We start from the raw sequence: 12,956 nt of genomic DNA, 5'->3' as shown, positions 1-12,956 counted from the left end.
CACAGACCCTGATCAGAGGTACAGAGCCATCACACACCCTGATCAGAGGTACAGAGCCATCACACACCCTGATCAGAGGTGCAGAGTCATCACAGACCCTGATCAGAGGTACAGAGCCATCACACACCCTGATCAGAGGTACAGAGCCATCACACACCCTGATCAGAGGTACAGAGCCATCACACACCCTGATCAGAGGTACAGAGCCATCACACACCCTGATCAGAGGTACAGAGCCATCACACACCCTGATCAGAGGTACAGAGCCATCACACACCCTGATCAGAGGTACAGAGCCATCACACACCCTGATCAGAGGTACAGAGCCATCACACACCCTGATCAGAGGTACAGAGCCATCACACACCCTGATCAGAGGTACAGAGCCATCACACACCCTGATCAGAGGTACAGAGCCATCACACACCCTGATCAGAGGTACAGAGCCATCACACACCCTGATCAGAGGTACAGAGCCATCACACACCCTGATCAGAGGTACAGAGCCATCACACACCCTGATCAGAGGTACAGAGCCATCACACACCCTGATCAGAGGTACAGAGCCATCACACACCCTGATCAGAGGTACAGAGCCATCACACACCCTGATCAGAGGTACAGAGCCATCACACACCCTGATCAGAGGTACAGAGCCATCACACACCCTGATCAGAGGTACAGAGCCATCACACACCCTGATCAGAGGTACAGAGCCATCACACACCCTGATCAGAGGTACAGAGCCATCACACACCCTGATCAGAGGTACAGAGCCATCACACACCCTGATCAGAGGTACAGAGCCATCACACACCCTGATCAGAGGTACAGACTCATCACAGACCCTGATCAGAGGTACAGACTCATCACAGACCCTGATCAGAGGTACAGACTCATCACACACCCTGATCAGAGGTAGAGAGTCATCACAGACCCTGATCAGAGGTACAGAGTCATCACAGACCCTGATCAGAGGTACAGAGTCATCACAGACCCTGATCAGAGGTACAGAGTCATCACAGACCCTGATCAGAGGTAGAGAGTCATCACAGACCCTGATCAGAGGTGCAGAGTCATCACAGACCCTGATCAGAGGTGCAGAGTCATCACAGACCCTGATCAGAGGTGCAGAGTCATCACAGACCCTGATCAGAGGTGCAGAGTCATCACAGACCCTGATCAGAGGTGCAGAGTCATCACAGACCCTGATCAGAGGTGCAGAGTCATCACAGACCCTGATCAGAGGTGCAGAGTCATCACACACTCTAATGACTTTAGAAATTAATGCAAGCAACACTACAGTGCAGTCTGGGAAGTCCATCTGTATTTTGTATATCCATCCACACTGATGGATTTGCTGCCATTATCTCCAGTCTGCTCTACAACTCAGTCATGCTGAATACAGATACACTCCTCATAGACTTCAGTACTCATAGACTTCACTCCTCATAGACTTCAGTACTCATAGTCTTCAGTACTCAGTCTTCACTCCTCATAGACTTCACTCCTCATAGACTTCACTCCTCATAGACTTCACTCCTCATAGTCTTCACTCCTCATAGACTTCACTCCTCATAGACTTCACTCCTCATAGACTTCAGTACTCATAGTCTTCAGTACTCATAGACTTCACTCCTCATAGACTTCAGTACTCATAGTCTTCAGTACTCATAGACTTCACTCCTCATAAACTTCAGTACTTATAGACTTCACTCCTCATAGACTTCACTCCTCATAGACTTCAGTACTCATAGTCTTCAGTACTCATAGTCTTCACTCCTCATAGACTTCACTCCTCATAGACTTCACTCCTCATAGACTTCAGTACTCATAGACTTCAGTACTCATAGTCTTCACTCCTCATAGTCTTCACTCCTCATAGTCTTCACTCCTCATAGACTTCAGTACTCATAGACTTCACTCCTCATAGACTTCAGTACTCATAGACTTCACTCCTCATAGACTTCAGTACTCATAGACTTCAGTACTCATAAACTTCAGTACTCATAGACTTCAGTACTCATAGACTTCAAGGCCACTGAATACAATGAGTAAATCAAACCCTGATCTATCCAGACCTCTAGTTACAAAGGTCTCCTGGAGAATTGGAATACTGGAGCTAGGTGTTTTAAGAATTGTTGGGAAACCTAATTTAAATTTTAGTTTGCTGAGCTACAAGAAACACATGATAGCTAGGGCTAAGGTTAGGTTTAGGGTTAGGGTAAGGTTGGGGCTAAGGTTAGGTTTAGGGTTAGGGTAAGGTTGGGGTTAAGGTTGGGGTTAAGGTTGGGGTTGGGGTTAAGGTTGGGGTTAGGGCTAGGGTTAGCTACATTACAAACCAATGAGAAAAACTGTCAAAATACATCGATGCTATTTTGATAAAATTCCATGTGGAGAATTTACTGTGACATTTCCATGACATTTACAGCATTTGGTGGACGAGCTTATCCAGGGCGACTTACAAAAGTGCTTTGTCATTTACTCATAGAATACATTCTAGTATAGTACAGTAGGTTAGAGTCCAACATACCAATTAACTAAAATACTGTTGAAGTACAAGGATCAATGCTGATGCCTAGAAGTACAAAATACATATAAGCTCTATAACAGGCAACAATCAGTATAATAAACAAAACCATACAATAAGGACTACAATTTCAGTCTGTCAACATAGGTGCCGGATCAGTGGTTATTTACATATTGTACAAATAGATGGGTCCTCGGTCTGCATTTGAAGACTGCAAAGGACTATGTTGTCTGGACAGCCAGAGCAAGTTCATTCCATTTGGGAGGAATCTCAGATCCTTAATGGCTCAAAGTGAAATTTAAATGTTTTGCACAGGATATCGCACAACAAGCAGCATACAAAACAAACATAATACAACACATACAAAACAAACAATATAAGTAAAATACAGACAAAACAGACTACAAATACAATACATACAAAAAACAATACAAATACAATACATACAAAACAAGCAATACAAATACATTACATACAAAAACAATACATACAAAACAAACAATACAAATACAATATATACAAAAAAACCCCCACAATACATACAAAATTAACAAAAATAGAATGAGTGTCTTTTTGATAGTTGTGAAGGATGTTAAAGTCCTGACTCATCACTCACTCTCAGTTCAAGAACAGTTAACAAAGTTACCCCTCTTATATAACAATTGCCCACGTGAAATAATGTAACGGAGTCCCCTGATGAAACTTTACACGGCTTTGTAGTCTGCGGTCCGGTCTTAGACAGTGTGATCGATTCCTCGGTGTCTCAGAGTTGCTAATCTTTGTACAATATGCTATTTTAGAAGTAAATACTGTTTACAAGTATTTTACATGTATTTACTGTTTGAAATAAAGTGGCTATGTCAAATAAAACCAGCAAATTAGTCATTTGTCATGTTGCTCGTTGAAAATAATAAAAAAAATAATCTGCTTTTTGTCATTGAACAAGCACAACAAACCTACAGAGTTAAAATGGTCAAAAAACATTATTTTAAAATGGTGACACTATTGCCATGCTACTGAAAACTGTATCTGTTTAGGATGTTATTGTCATTGCTTGTAGCTCGCTACTCGGCAACACTGACATTTGTACAGTCGCAGCATGGACACCAGGAGAGGAGGTTCAGTGTAGATTATACATCACTTACATGGACTGGTTAAATTAGAAACTAAACCATGAAACGAATAATTTCACCCTCAGTTTAAGTGATGAGAGCATTACCTCAGTTGCAATCACAGAAAGGAAAATTCATGGCACTCTTCAAAGATTTTGGCCAGGAAGCACACAGCCTTTATTTTTATGGCCGTTTCACAGAGTCGTTTATCAAAACATTCTAGAGAATGCTGTCCCCGTTCTGCGGTTCAGGGATTACCATGTGTGCATAGTTGTGACCAGCCTTCTTCAGACTGTCCATGGTAACCATCATAACAAAACTAACCGTAGGCCCAAGCAGAACACACATTCTTAAAAAGCCAAGCTCACCAATCCCAAATCAAGCAGAGGTCAGATTTTGTAATGGGCACAGTTTTAATGTCCTGTGATTTATTGTGCCAACTGTGCCACTCTATGGGTGACCTACCGAACATCCACACTAGTGTGTTTGGATTCTACAAACCTGCTCACAAGCCAAACCACCCCACAAGCGACAGGCCTGCTGTGTGCAGAGATTAAACACATTAGTGGTGATGGGAGGAGTTTTGAACACATTAGTGGTAGTAGGAGGAGATTTGGACACATTAGCAGTGGTGGGGGAATTTTGGACACATTAGCAGTGGTGGGGGCAGATTTGGAGACATTAGCGGCAGTGGGAGGAGTTTTGAACACATTAGTGGTCGTGGGGGCAGATTTGGACGCATTAGTGGCGGTGTGGGGGAATTTTGTACACGTTAGCAGTGATGGAGGGAGATTTGGATCTGTCCTTTTGTTCTCTTCCAAAATCCTGTAGTTATTTTCAGTTTGGCTTTAAAGTTATGGATTTTTACTCAGACCCTTTCACATGAGATAGAAAGATAGATACATAGAAAGAAAGAAAGAAAGAAAAAGAAAGAAAAAGAAAGAAAGAAAGAAAGAAAGAAAGAAAGAAAGAAAGAAAGAAAGAAAGAAAGAAAGAAAGAAAAGATACCAAAAAAGCATTTCCCCAACTTTTCTTTATGGCTGCTCATTGTGCATAGTGAAAAGACACAAGCAGTGTGTGTGTGTGTGTGTTTGAGAGACTTACACTCTTACTTTACAAATGTAATTAAATAGAAGTATATACGCCTTCAAAATACTAAAAAAAAACAATTGGATAATATTTTAACTGGTTAGTAATTTTTCTAATGGATACCTTTATTTAATGATATATTAGTACACAGTCCGTTCTCACTAAGTGTTGATCGATGTGATGTTGATGCGTGTGAGGCATAATCATGACTCTCTAAACTCTCCTGAGCTGAACAGCTCAGTGGGTTACACCAGTTGCTTTGGTGCAGGTGGTCAAGGGTTTAAACCCTGACCTAGGTGTCTTCAGTATGTTCCCTAAACGCTGCCTACCTCGTTAACTATGAGTTCTAACACATACATCTAAACTAAAAATACCCCGTTTGCCCTCTTCCGGACAGACTCTTTTTCCTGCAAGCGTGGGTCCTCTACCAGAAGTCTGGGAGAGCTTGAATTCCCATGACCACTCTTCTAGTCAGAGATCTCAGATGTTGTTCCTGGGATCTGCTGTAGCTGTTCTCCCAGTTTGGGGGCCACAGTCCCTAGTGATCCGATTACCACGGGAACATGTAATGACATGCTGATGACAAGCACATGAAATTGTTATAAATCAGAGAACTGTAATAATAACAGATATTTGTGGAATGCCCCACTAGATGTGTGATCTGGTTTGCTATCTTTAGGGTTGTTTCCGTGTACATCTGTTGTAATTTTTATTCAGTAAACAGCATTTGCACATGCATTATGTTACAGAATAAAACCATATCATTTAATCCAGAATATAGTCAGAATTGTTTTACAGAATAACGCTATGTTATTTAATCCAGAGTGTAGGGAGATTTTTAAAGAACAATTGTTCATTTACCATTTTTAAGCACTTAAAATGATTAGATTCCCCCCCCCCCCCCCCTTAACTCTAGTGTAAAAGGCAGTGATATTGTTCACAAATGTTTGCTTACATTAGGTTTTGATTATCCAGTATGGCTGTTCTCCTGGAGGAGTGTTTTTCCAAACAAGTATATAAAAATGTGGCCATATATTTACCGAGAACAATTTGGGTGTGATTCCTTTTATGGCTTGTTGGCTGCATGACTTTCTGACTCCAGACTGAAGCTAAAGCAGCCAGCGTGCAGCTAGTGTGCTGTGGTCAACCAACTACATTCAGGGAAAGTGAACATTTGTAGAAATTAGATTTTTTTGCCAAAATATTCATTCAAACTCTAAATAAATGGAGTGAGAGAGAGAGCGAAGAAAAGAATGTCAAAAAGTATGTAGACTTGGAATGTTTGAAAATAAGAAATATGACAATAAAGAAGAGCTGACAACGAAGACAAACAAAAAGTTACATAATGCCATTAAAATAGATATTTTTTATTCTTTGTCTAAGCGTCCTCCAGTGAGGTGCACACGGCGAAGCTTTCTGTGAGCTGAATGGCATGTGTGCGCTTGGATGTACAGGAGTGCACATGTGTGTCTGTGCATGTGTACGTGTGTCTGCATGCGAACTTCAATATCGACCCATGAGGAAGTTGACTGACATGTCGTGTCCAGTTCCTAAATACATGTCAGACATAGCAGACACTTTTAGCAGTGAGGGAGAAAACACCCTGAACACATTTCCATAATAAAGTTTGTTTCTAGTACTCCCTTTTTTTGACCGGTTAGCTATTTTCTCGATATTCTTTTAGGATTTCCACTTTTGTATTTGGTTTCCTTCCAGACAATTTCTCTCTGACTCCTTGTTTGGACTTGTTTGTTGGATTTTGGATTTTTCCTCCACTAATAAACTATTGACTGTCCGGTTGCTTCTGGCCCTTCCTGTCGCATTACAGTAATAGACTCTGACTTAAGAGGTGTCCACTCAGACGGAAAGCACTGTCCTCTCTAGTTGCGCGTACTAATTCTAGACCTTTTACTCGCCGTATTTGAGATGATACCGTAGAAAATGTTGAGCAGTTGAATAATAAAGTGAATATTCAGTTCAGTTCAGTTCAGTTCAGTTCAGTGAAATGGTTACTGCGTTACCACAGACCAGACTAAACGTTATAAAGACCGTTTATAGCAGGAAATACTGGTTGAATATGCACTTCGTACATTTTGTAAATTTACTTTGTATAAATTGTTTTCCATAGTCCACTGTATGACATGTAATCCCTGCTGTAAATGCTTATGACCATTTCAACATTTCAACATATTATTTCAACATATTTACTTTTTTTTAAAAAGTTCCGTCTCCTGAGCACTACGGTTTTTTTTTGTTAGCACAGAACTGTTGAGTAATGCACAGATGCAGCCGCATCCACCCACTCTGGTTAAGGCCCCCTGCTGAGAGAGAGAGAGAGAGAGAGAGAGAGAGAGAGAGAGAGAGAGAGAGAGAGAGAGAGAGAGAGAGAGAGAGAGAGAGAAGGAGAGAGTGACGGACAGACAGAGAGAGATAGAGAGAGAAGGAGAGAGTGACGGACAGACAGAGAGATAGAGAGAGAGAGAAGGAAGGAAGGAGAGAGAGAAAGAGAGAGAGAGAGTGACGGACAGAGAGAGAGAGAGAGAGAGAGAGAGAGAGAGAGAGAGAGAGAAGGGAGGAGAGAGTGACGGACAGACAGAGAGAGAAGGAGAGAGTGACGGACAGACAGAGAGAGAAGGAGAGATAGAGAGAGAGAAGGAAGGAAGGAGAGAGAGAAAGAGAGAGAGAGAGAGAGATTTTTACATTTTCAAAGCTTCGAACAGAAGGGCAGACGCTGTCAAAGCCGGAGACAGTAGGAAACTTTACTAACGCGAGCTTTGCTTTCTCTGGCTTCATTACTCAGTTACGCGTGACAGAATGACCGTCTAGCCCAAGGTCTGACGTGACGCGAGGATGTGATAGGTTGATAAGGTAAGTTTACCTCGGTATTATTGTCATAATATGAATTTATTGCAACAAAATTCTGATAGGGGTTCATGAAAACCAGTGACTTCGTTATAACTAAGCTGATTAATGTCCGTCTATCCTCATTTAAAACTGGCTATATTCAACGAAAGGTATACCATTTTTTTTTTTTTTACATCAGTACAACCCACTCTTGTAGAATGTATTCTCTAGATTAATTTAATCGACTGATTTATTGCCTTACACCACCCTTCACAGTGTTCGTTATATTGCACCTTGCGTAGAGTATAGCCCACTTTACGATGGAGCGTTGCGGCATCGGGAATCCCGCGTAACGCGACCCACTCCCGTTTTCAAACTTAGCTCCCTCTGTGCTGGACGTGACTCGTGTTGCATTAAAGATGATCTTAATTATGTTTTAGCTTCCGGGCGTATAGCTGCTACTAGGAGATAAAAGTGTTTATCACTTACCAACCGCGCCAGGAAAGTGGAAAGTACGAACCACGACTGTAGTCGTTATGGTATCTGTTGACATAACTTTGTGGTTTTATGGGAGGACGTGATCATAATATTAATGACTGAGGTTTTTTCAGGAAAGTGTTGTCAGCGCAAAGCAGACACTGTGTTGCAGTTTTAGCTCTGGCGATGTGTCCTTGGGAAAACAGAAACGGACTGTCGGAGATTCTTCCTCGGAAATATTTCAGATCTGCCAGAGATCAGAAAAACAGCTTAGCCCTACACACACACGCGTGCGCGCACACACAAAAACACACTCACCCCAACTTATACTCTTGGTCTGATCTGATTTTAGAATTTTGGTCACAGACAGGTGTTCATTTTAAGAACATTCACACATGCACAAGTGCAGACTGGGTAAGACTGAAGTATTATCACTGTTCAGTGATTCAGTTATGAATGTTTAGTTCGAATATTACCTTTTGTCAATGCCATTAAGCAAGGTGTTGGGCAATAATGACCTTTCTCAAATAGCTTCAAAGCAATTGGATGTTTTTAAAGGCATTTTAGCAGTGTTAACTACGACTCCATCTATGGTATTAGAGTTTGAGGTCTGTTTAGTGAAATGTAGACTCTAGTGGACTGCACTTCTGGAATAGCCCTGACCTCTGAATAAACCCTGAATAGCTTACAGAGACAGAGAAACACACACACACACACACACACACACACACACACACACACACACACACACACACACACACACACACACACCCCTATACTCTTGTCTTCCATTTAAATAATTCACTAGTGAATGTCAGACATTTAAATCACTAGGCATGAACTAATCGATTCACAGCTGAATGGCTCTTGGCACACAGGTTTAAATCAAAATGCTTGTTATTTTGATCAATGTTGTTTGTATTCTTCCTTCAGATTTGTCTCCTCTTAAGACACATCATGGCAGCATCGATGTTTTGATAAAATGCCTCATATCCATGTTTCTAGGTTTTGAAAAGATGCTAGCGTGAATGGTTTATGATGTAGAAACAGAACAAAGTCAAGTATTCTCGCTATATCACAGAAGTGGGAGCTCTGTGGTTGAAGTACTTGACTACTAATCAGAAGGTTATTGGTTCAAGTCCCACCACTGCCAGGTTACCACTGTTGGGTCCCTGAGCAAGACCCTTAACCCTCAATTACTCAAGCTGTACTCAGTCATAATTGTAAGTTGCTTTGGATAAAAGCGTCAGTTAAATACTGTAAATATCACACAAACTAGGCCAGTCATCAGAACATGGCTGGCCAGGCTGTATGTGTACTCAGAGGCATTAATACATGTATTTTCTTAATTTGCTTTATTATTCATCAGTATGTTACCCTTTTGAAAGAAAATGATGATGAAACGCCTCAGGAAAAAAAGCTGTTTTAGATTAAAGCGTAAAAATAACAGACAAAACATTCACCGATATAGGGTTAACGGATATTTGTTTAGGCTTCCGTAAAGCTCATCCTCGTTACTATTGGGATTATGTCCGTGTATCGTGTGAAACAACAAGTGGTACGGAGTATCTGCGCCTTGGAGCCCTGCAACCTCCGTGTAAAATGGGTTTAAAATGTATTCTTCAATCAAGAGTATTTCCTCGCATTTCCGGACGCATTTCCGGACGCATTTCCGGACGCATTTCCGGACGCATTTCCGGACGCATTTCTGGCGAGACAGATACTTTTTTCCCCCTCCAGTGCTGCATACCACCGCATCCAAATTCGTGGCTTCTGTATCCACAGGGGCCCTCTAGGCTACTCAGACTTCGGGGTTAGAGATCAGAGGGCCTGCCTCGACAGACACCGCGCCAATTCCACCATCGCTTACTGTGAAGATCTGAGCTCAGCTCAACACTTGCAGAGTGATCCTGTTTCCTACATATTTAGCTGTGTCAGTGGAATATTTGAAAGAGAACTGAATGAGAGCTCTGTTGTGGTGTACTTTTGAGATTTGATCAGTGATCCTGCCGCAGTGTGGTTAATTGCACCATATTGTTTTGTTTTTACACAAACCTGAGTGTGAGAATTAGTTTCACAGCATGTGTAGAAGTTCAATGCTCCCTGTTCTTCTAGCAGAAAGCATTTCCTGTGTGTGTGTTAGAGATAGAGAGAGAATGTGTCTGTGTGTGTGTGTGTTTGTGTTTTTTTTTTGGGGGGGGGGGTTGTTGCGAACCACAGGACAATGACCCATTCTACTGAGTGGATTCATTCTAAGTTTATACTTAAGTTTTTGCGAGCTGTGCTTAATAAAATCTCTGCATGCCTCTTTTGTGGCTAACAAGGGTATACTGTTGTCCAGATTTGGGGCTTATTGTCAATTCTTAAAATAGTAATCACTAAAAAAGACACATTTGGAGCTGGAATCCGTGTTCGCCAGCAGATAATATGGAATATGTATGTTTTAGTTCATTGACCGATGTTTGAAACTGAACGCAAAACGGCAGAGGTGGGGTAAGAGATCAGAGAACCAGGTCAGTAAAAAACTAAAGCCCCCCCATGCTGAAGATCTAAGAAAGGAGTGTAGGAGTCCATGGATAGGAAGGAGAATGGGAGGCGGAGGTTGCACATAAGTAGTGGGGAGAAATTATTGTCATTGAAATCTGGTGTTGTGTCGGTAGAAGTAGTTTGAAGCTATCGGGGCTGATGGTGCTGTCACTCAGCCCCTGGGCAGCATTGGTGGATAACAGCTGGCATTTCATGCTGGACACCAGACTGTGGAGATTCACCGTGATGGCATTCGGGCTTCAGAAGGCACTGGTCATGTTGGAGCACCTTATGGAGTGAGTGTTTGTTAGCAGCTTTAAGGATCATTGCATCTACTTAGATGGTGCATTGGTCCATGCAACCAGCTTTGATGATGCACTTGCTAGCCTGCAGCAGGGGTTTCGCAGCACGTGCACTTCCTGGGACACGTGAGCAGAATTGGAGGCGAAACAGGCCCAGGGAATGTGGACTCTGCGAAGTGGTGGCCCAGTCCACGGAATGACAGTGAGCTGCAGACCTTCATGGGCTTGGCTTTGTGCTGCTGTTATTTTGTATTGTCTGGCAGTTTGCCAACATAGTTGCACCACTGCATCACCTCTTACGGGAAGAGAAAGATAAGCATGCATTCACCGTCCTCAGATATGTGAGGCACCGGTGTTGGCATTTCCGAGGGTTGGCGGGCAGGGAGGGTCATTGTGGACACGGATGCCAGCGATGAGGTCATTGATGCCATCCTGTCACAGGTCCAGGACATGCGGTGTTTTAAAGCAGCATTCTACACATGCCCCTTTCATGTAGTAATGCTGAATATCTACTTGACTAAACCACCATGTCTCTTGTGCTGAGTCATTCATCGGTATGTTGTTTAACTTTTGAGGGGCTCAATTAGCGTGATATTGTTCAGAGCGTAACACTGCACAGATGAAGGTGACGTCAGAATTCTGGTTAAAGATCTAAGGGCTAAAGAATATATATCAGTTAAACTACTACAATCAATACAATATTAAATCCAATATGCTTTTGGGATACCATCCAAGTACAAGACCATGGATATTTATTTATTTAGATCCTCAAGTAAAATGTGGACAGAGGTTAACTGATGATTCTGTTAACACTTGCTTGGCAGACTGATTACTGTGTGTGTGTGTGTGTGTGTGTGTGTGTGTGTGTGTAGGCCTACTGATTTTAATTGCTTAGCCTATAGCTTCATGTCCCAACACACCTTTCAGAAGCCCTATTTGCGAAGTTCACAACATTAGTACTGATGTAATTAGAGACCTTGTTTGGTCATCTCTGTGGCTGGTTCAAACCAGCCCATGAAAGACAAGAGCCTTCATTTATTCTCCTGTTTAAAAAACTCTTCTGCTTCCTGCGGCCCTACAGAGGCACGTTCACATGACAGTGTCATCGCCAGGAGCACAGAGCAAGCTTGATAACTGAGTTGCCGAGGGTAACTGCTGTTAATTGAAATGTCACTCTGGATGTGTTCGGTACCAAATGTGTCAGTCCAGATCAGCTCCGCCCTTCTCCTTCTGTCATATATATTATATATTATATATTAATACAACTGCCCTCAACCCATCCTATTTGTCATAAAACTAAGTTTTACATAAAAGTTTCACTATTAAAACTTTTATAAAGGTGCCTTGCATAACATTTTTGCATTCTCAGTAAGTGGATATGTACATATACTTTACAGTTGTAGCATTTATTAACTACTTACATTGATTTATAGCTTAAATTCTTACATTTTAATATAAAGTTATATTAGTTTTACATTTGAATAGTTCATGTATTGCATAGCACAACATATAACTTATGATTCTCTTTGTTCCAGAGAGACAGGGTTTAATGGTTTGGGATTTTATTTATGTAATTAAGTCTTCATTGGATGTTTGATGGCAACTGAGTTGTCATTTTTGGATTTTAAGACAATGGGCTGCTATTCTTTCTGCAACATCCTTTATAAATGTTTGTGGACAGTTCATCCAATAGTCCAAGGTTCTGTGATCTGGATTTCTTAGGTTCATGGTCATAGGTTCTGTTTTCACTCTCCCAGTGGAGTTGGCATTGTACATTTCCAGGGAAACTTCTGAAATGCTACTGAGAGATAGTAAGTGCTGAAATGATCTTCCCAGATTTGAGGAGAGAGGTCTTCAAAAGAAATAAAAAGTGCATAATTAGAGATTGAAAGAAGAGCTATTATTTTCCCAAAAAGTTCACTTAGTTTTCAAAGAAGTGCTCTTGGTTTCCAAAGAAGTGCCCTTAGTTTCTGAAAGCTTTCATTTTACCCTGAGATAACCATTAGACTGTAATCTGAATCCATTATAACAATAGCCTACTTATCGTTAAACTTGTTCAGAACATTGCTCTGTGCC

At 41.6% G+C, this 12,956-nt stretch overlaps 1 protein-coding gene across 3 annotated transcripts in view; it reads left to right on the top strand.

Moving 5' to 3' along the window:
• Positions 1 to 7,182: 7,182 nt before the first annotated feature.
• Positions 7,183 to 12,956, top strand: part of chst15a (carbohydrate (N-acetylgalactosamine 4-sulfate 6-O) sulfotransferase 15a) — a 17,380-nt gene continuing 11,606 nt past the window's right edge. For 2 of the 3 annotated variants that reach the window (XM_027032578.3, XM_027032577.3), the window contains exon 1: positions 7,183 to 7,599. The gene's annotated coding sequence lies outside the window, so the exon portion shown is untranslated. The remainder of the gene's footprint in view (positions 7,600 to 12,956) is intronic. The other variant, XM_027032579.3, reaches the window with a different exon arrangement.

The sequence above is a fragment of the Electrophorus electricus genome, chromosome 10, assembly GCF_041902795.1.
Source record: "Electrophorus electricus isolate QZ-2024a chromosome 10, ASM4190279v1, whole genome shotgun sequence".
NCBI lineage: Eukaryota > Metazoa > Chordata > Actinopteri > Gymnotiformes > Gymnotidae > Electrophorus > Electrophorus electricus.
Note: the sequence above shows the minus strand (reverse complement) of the source record. Positions and strands in the feature narration are given on the sequence as shown.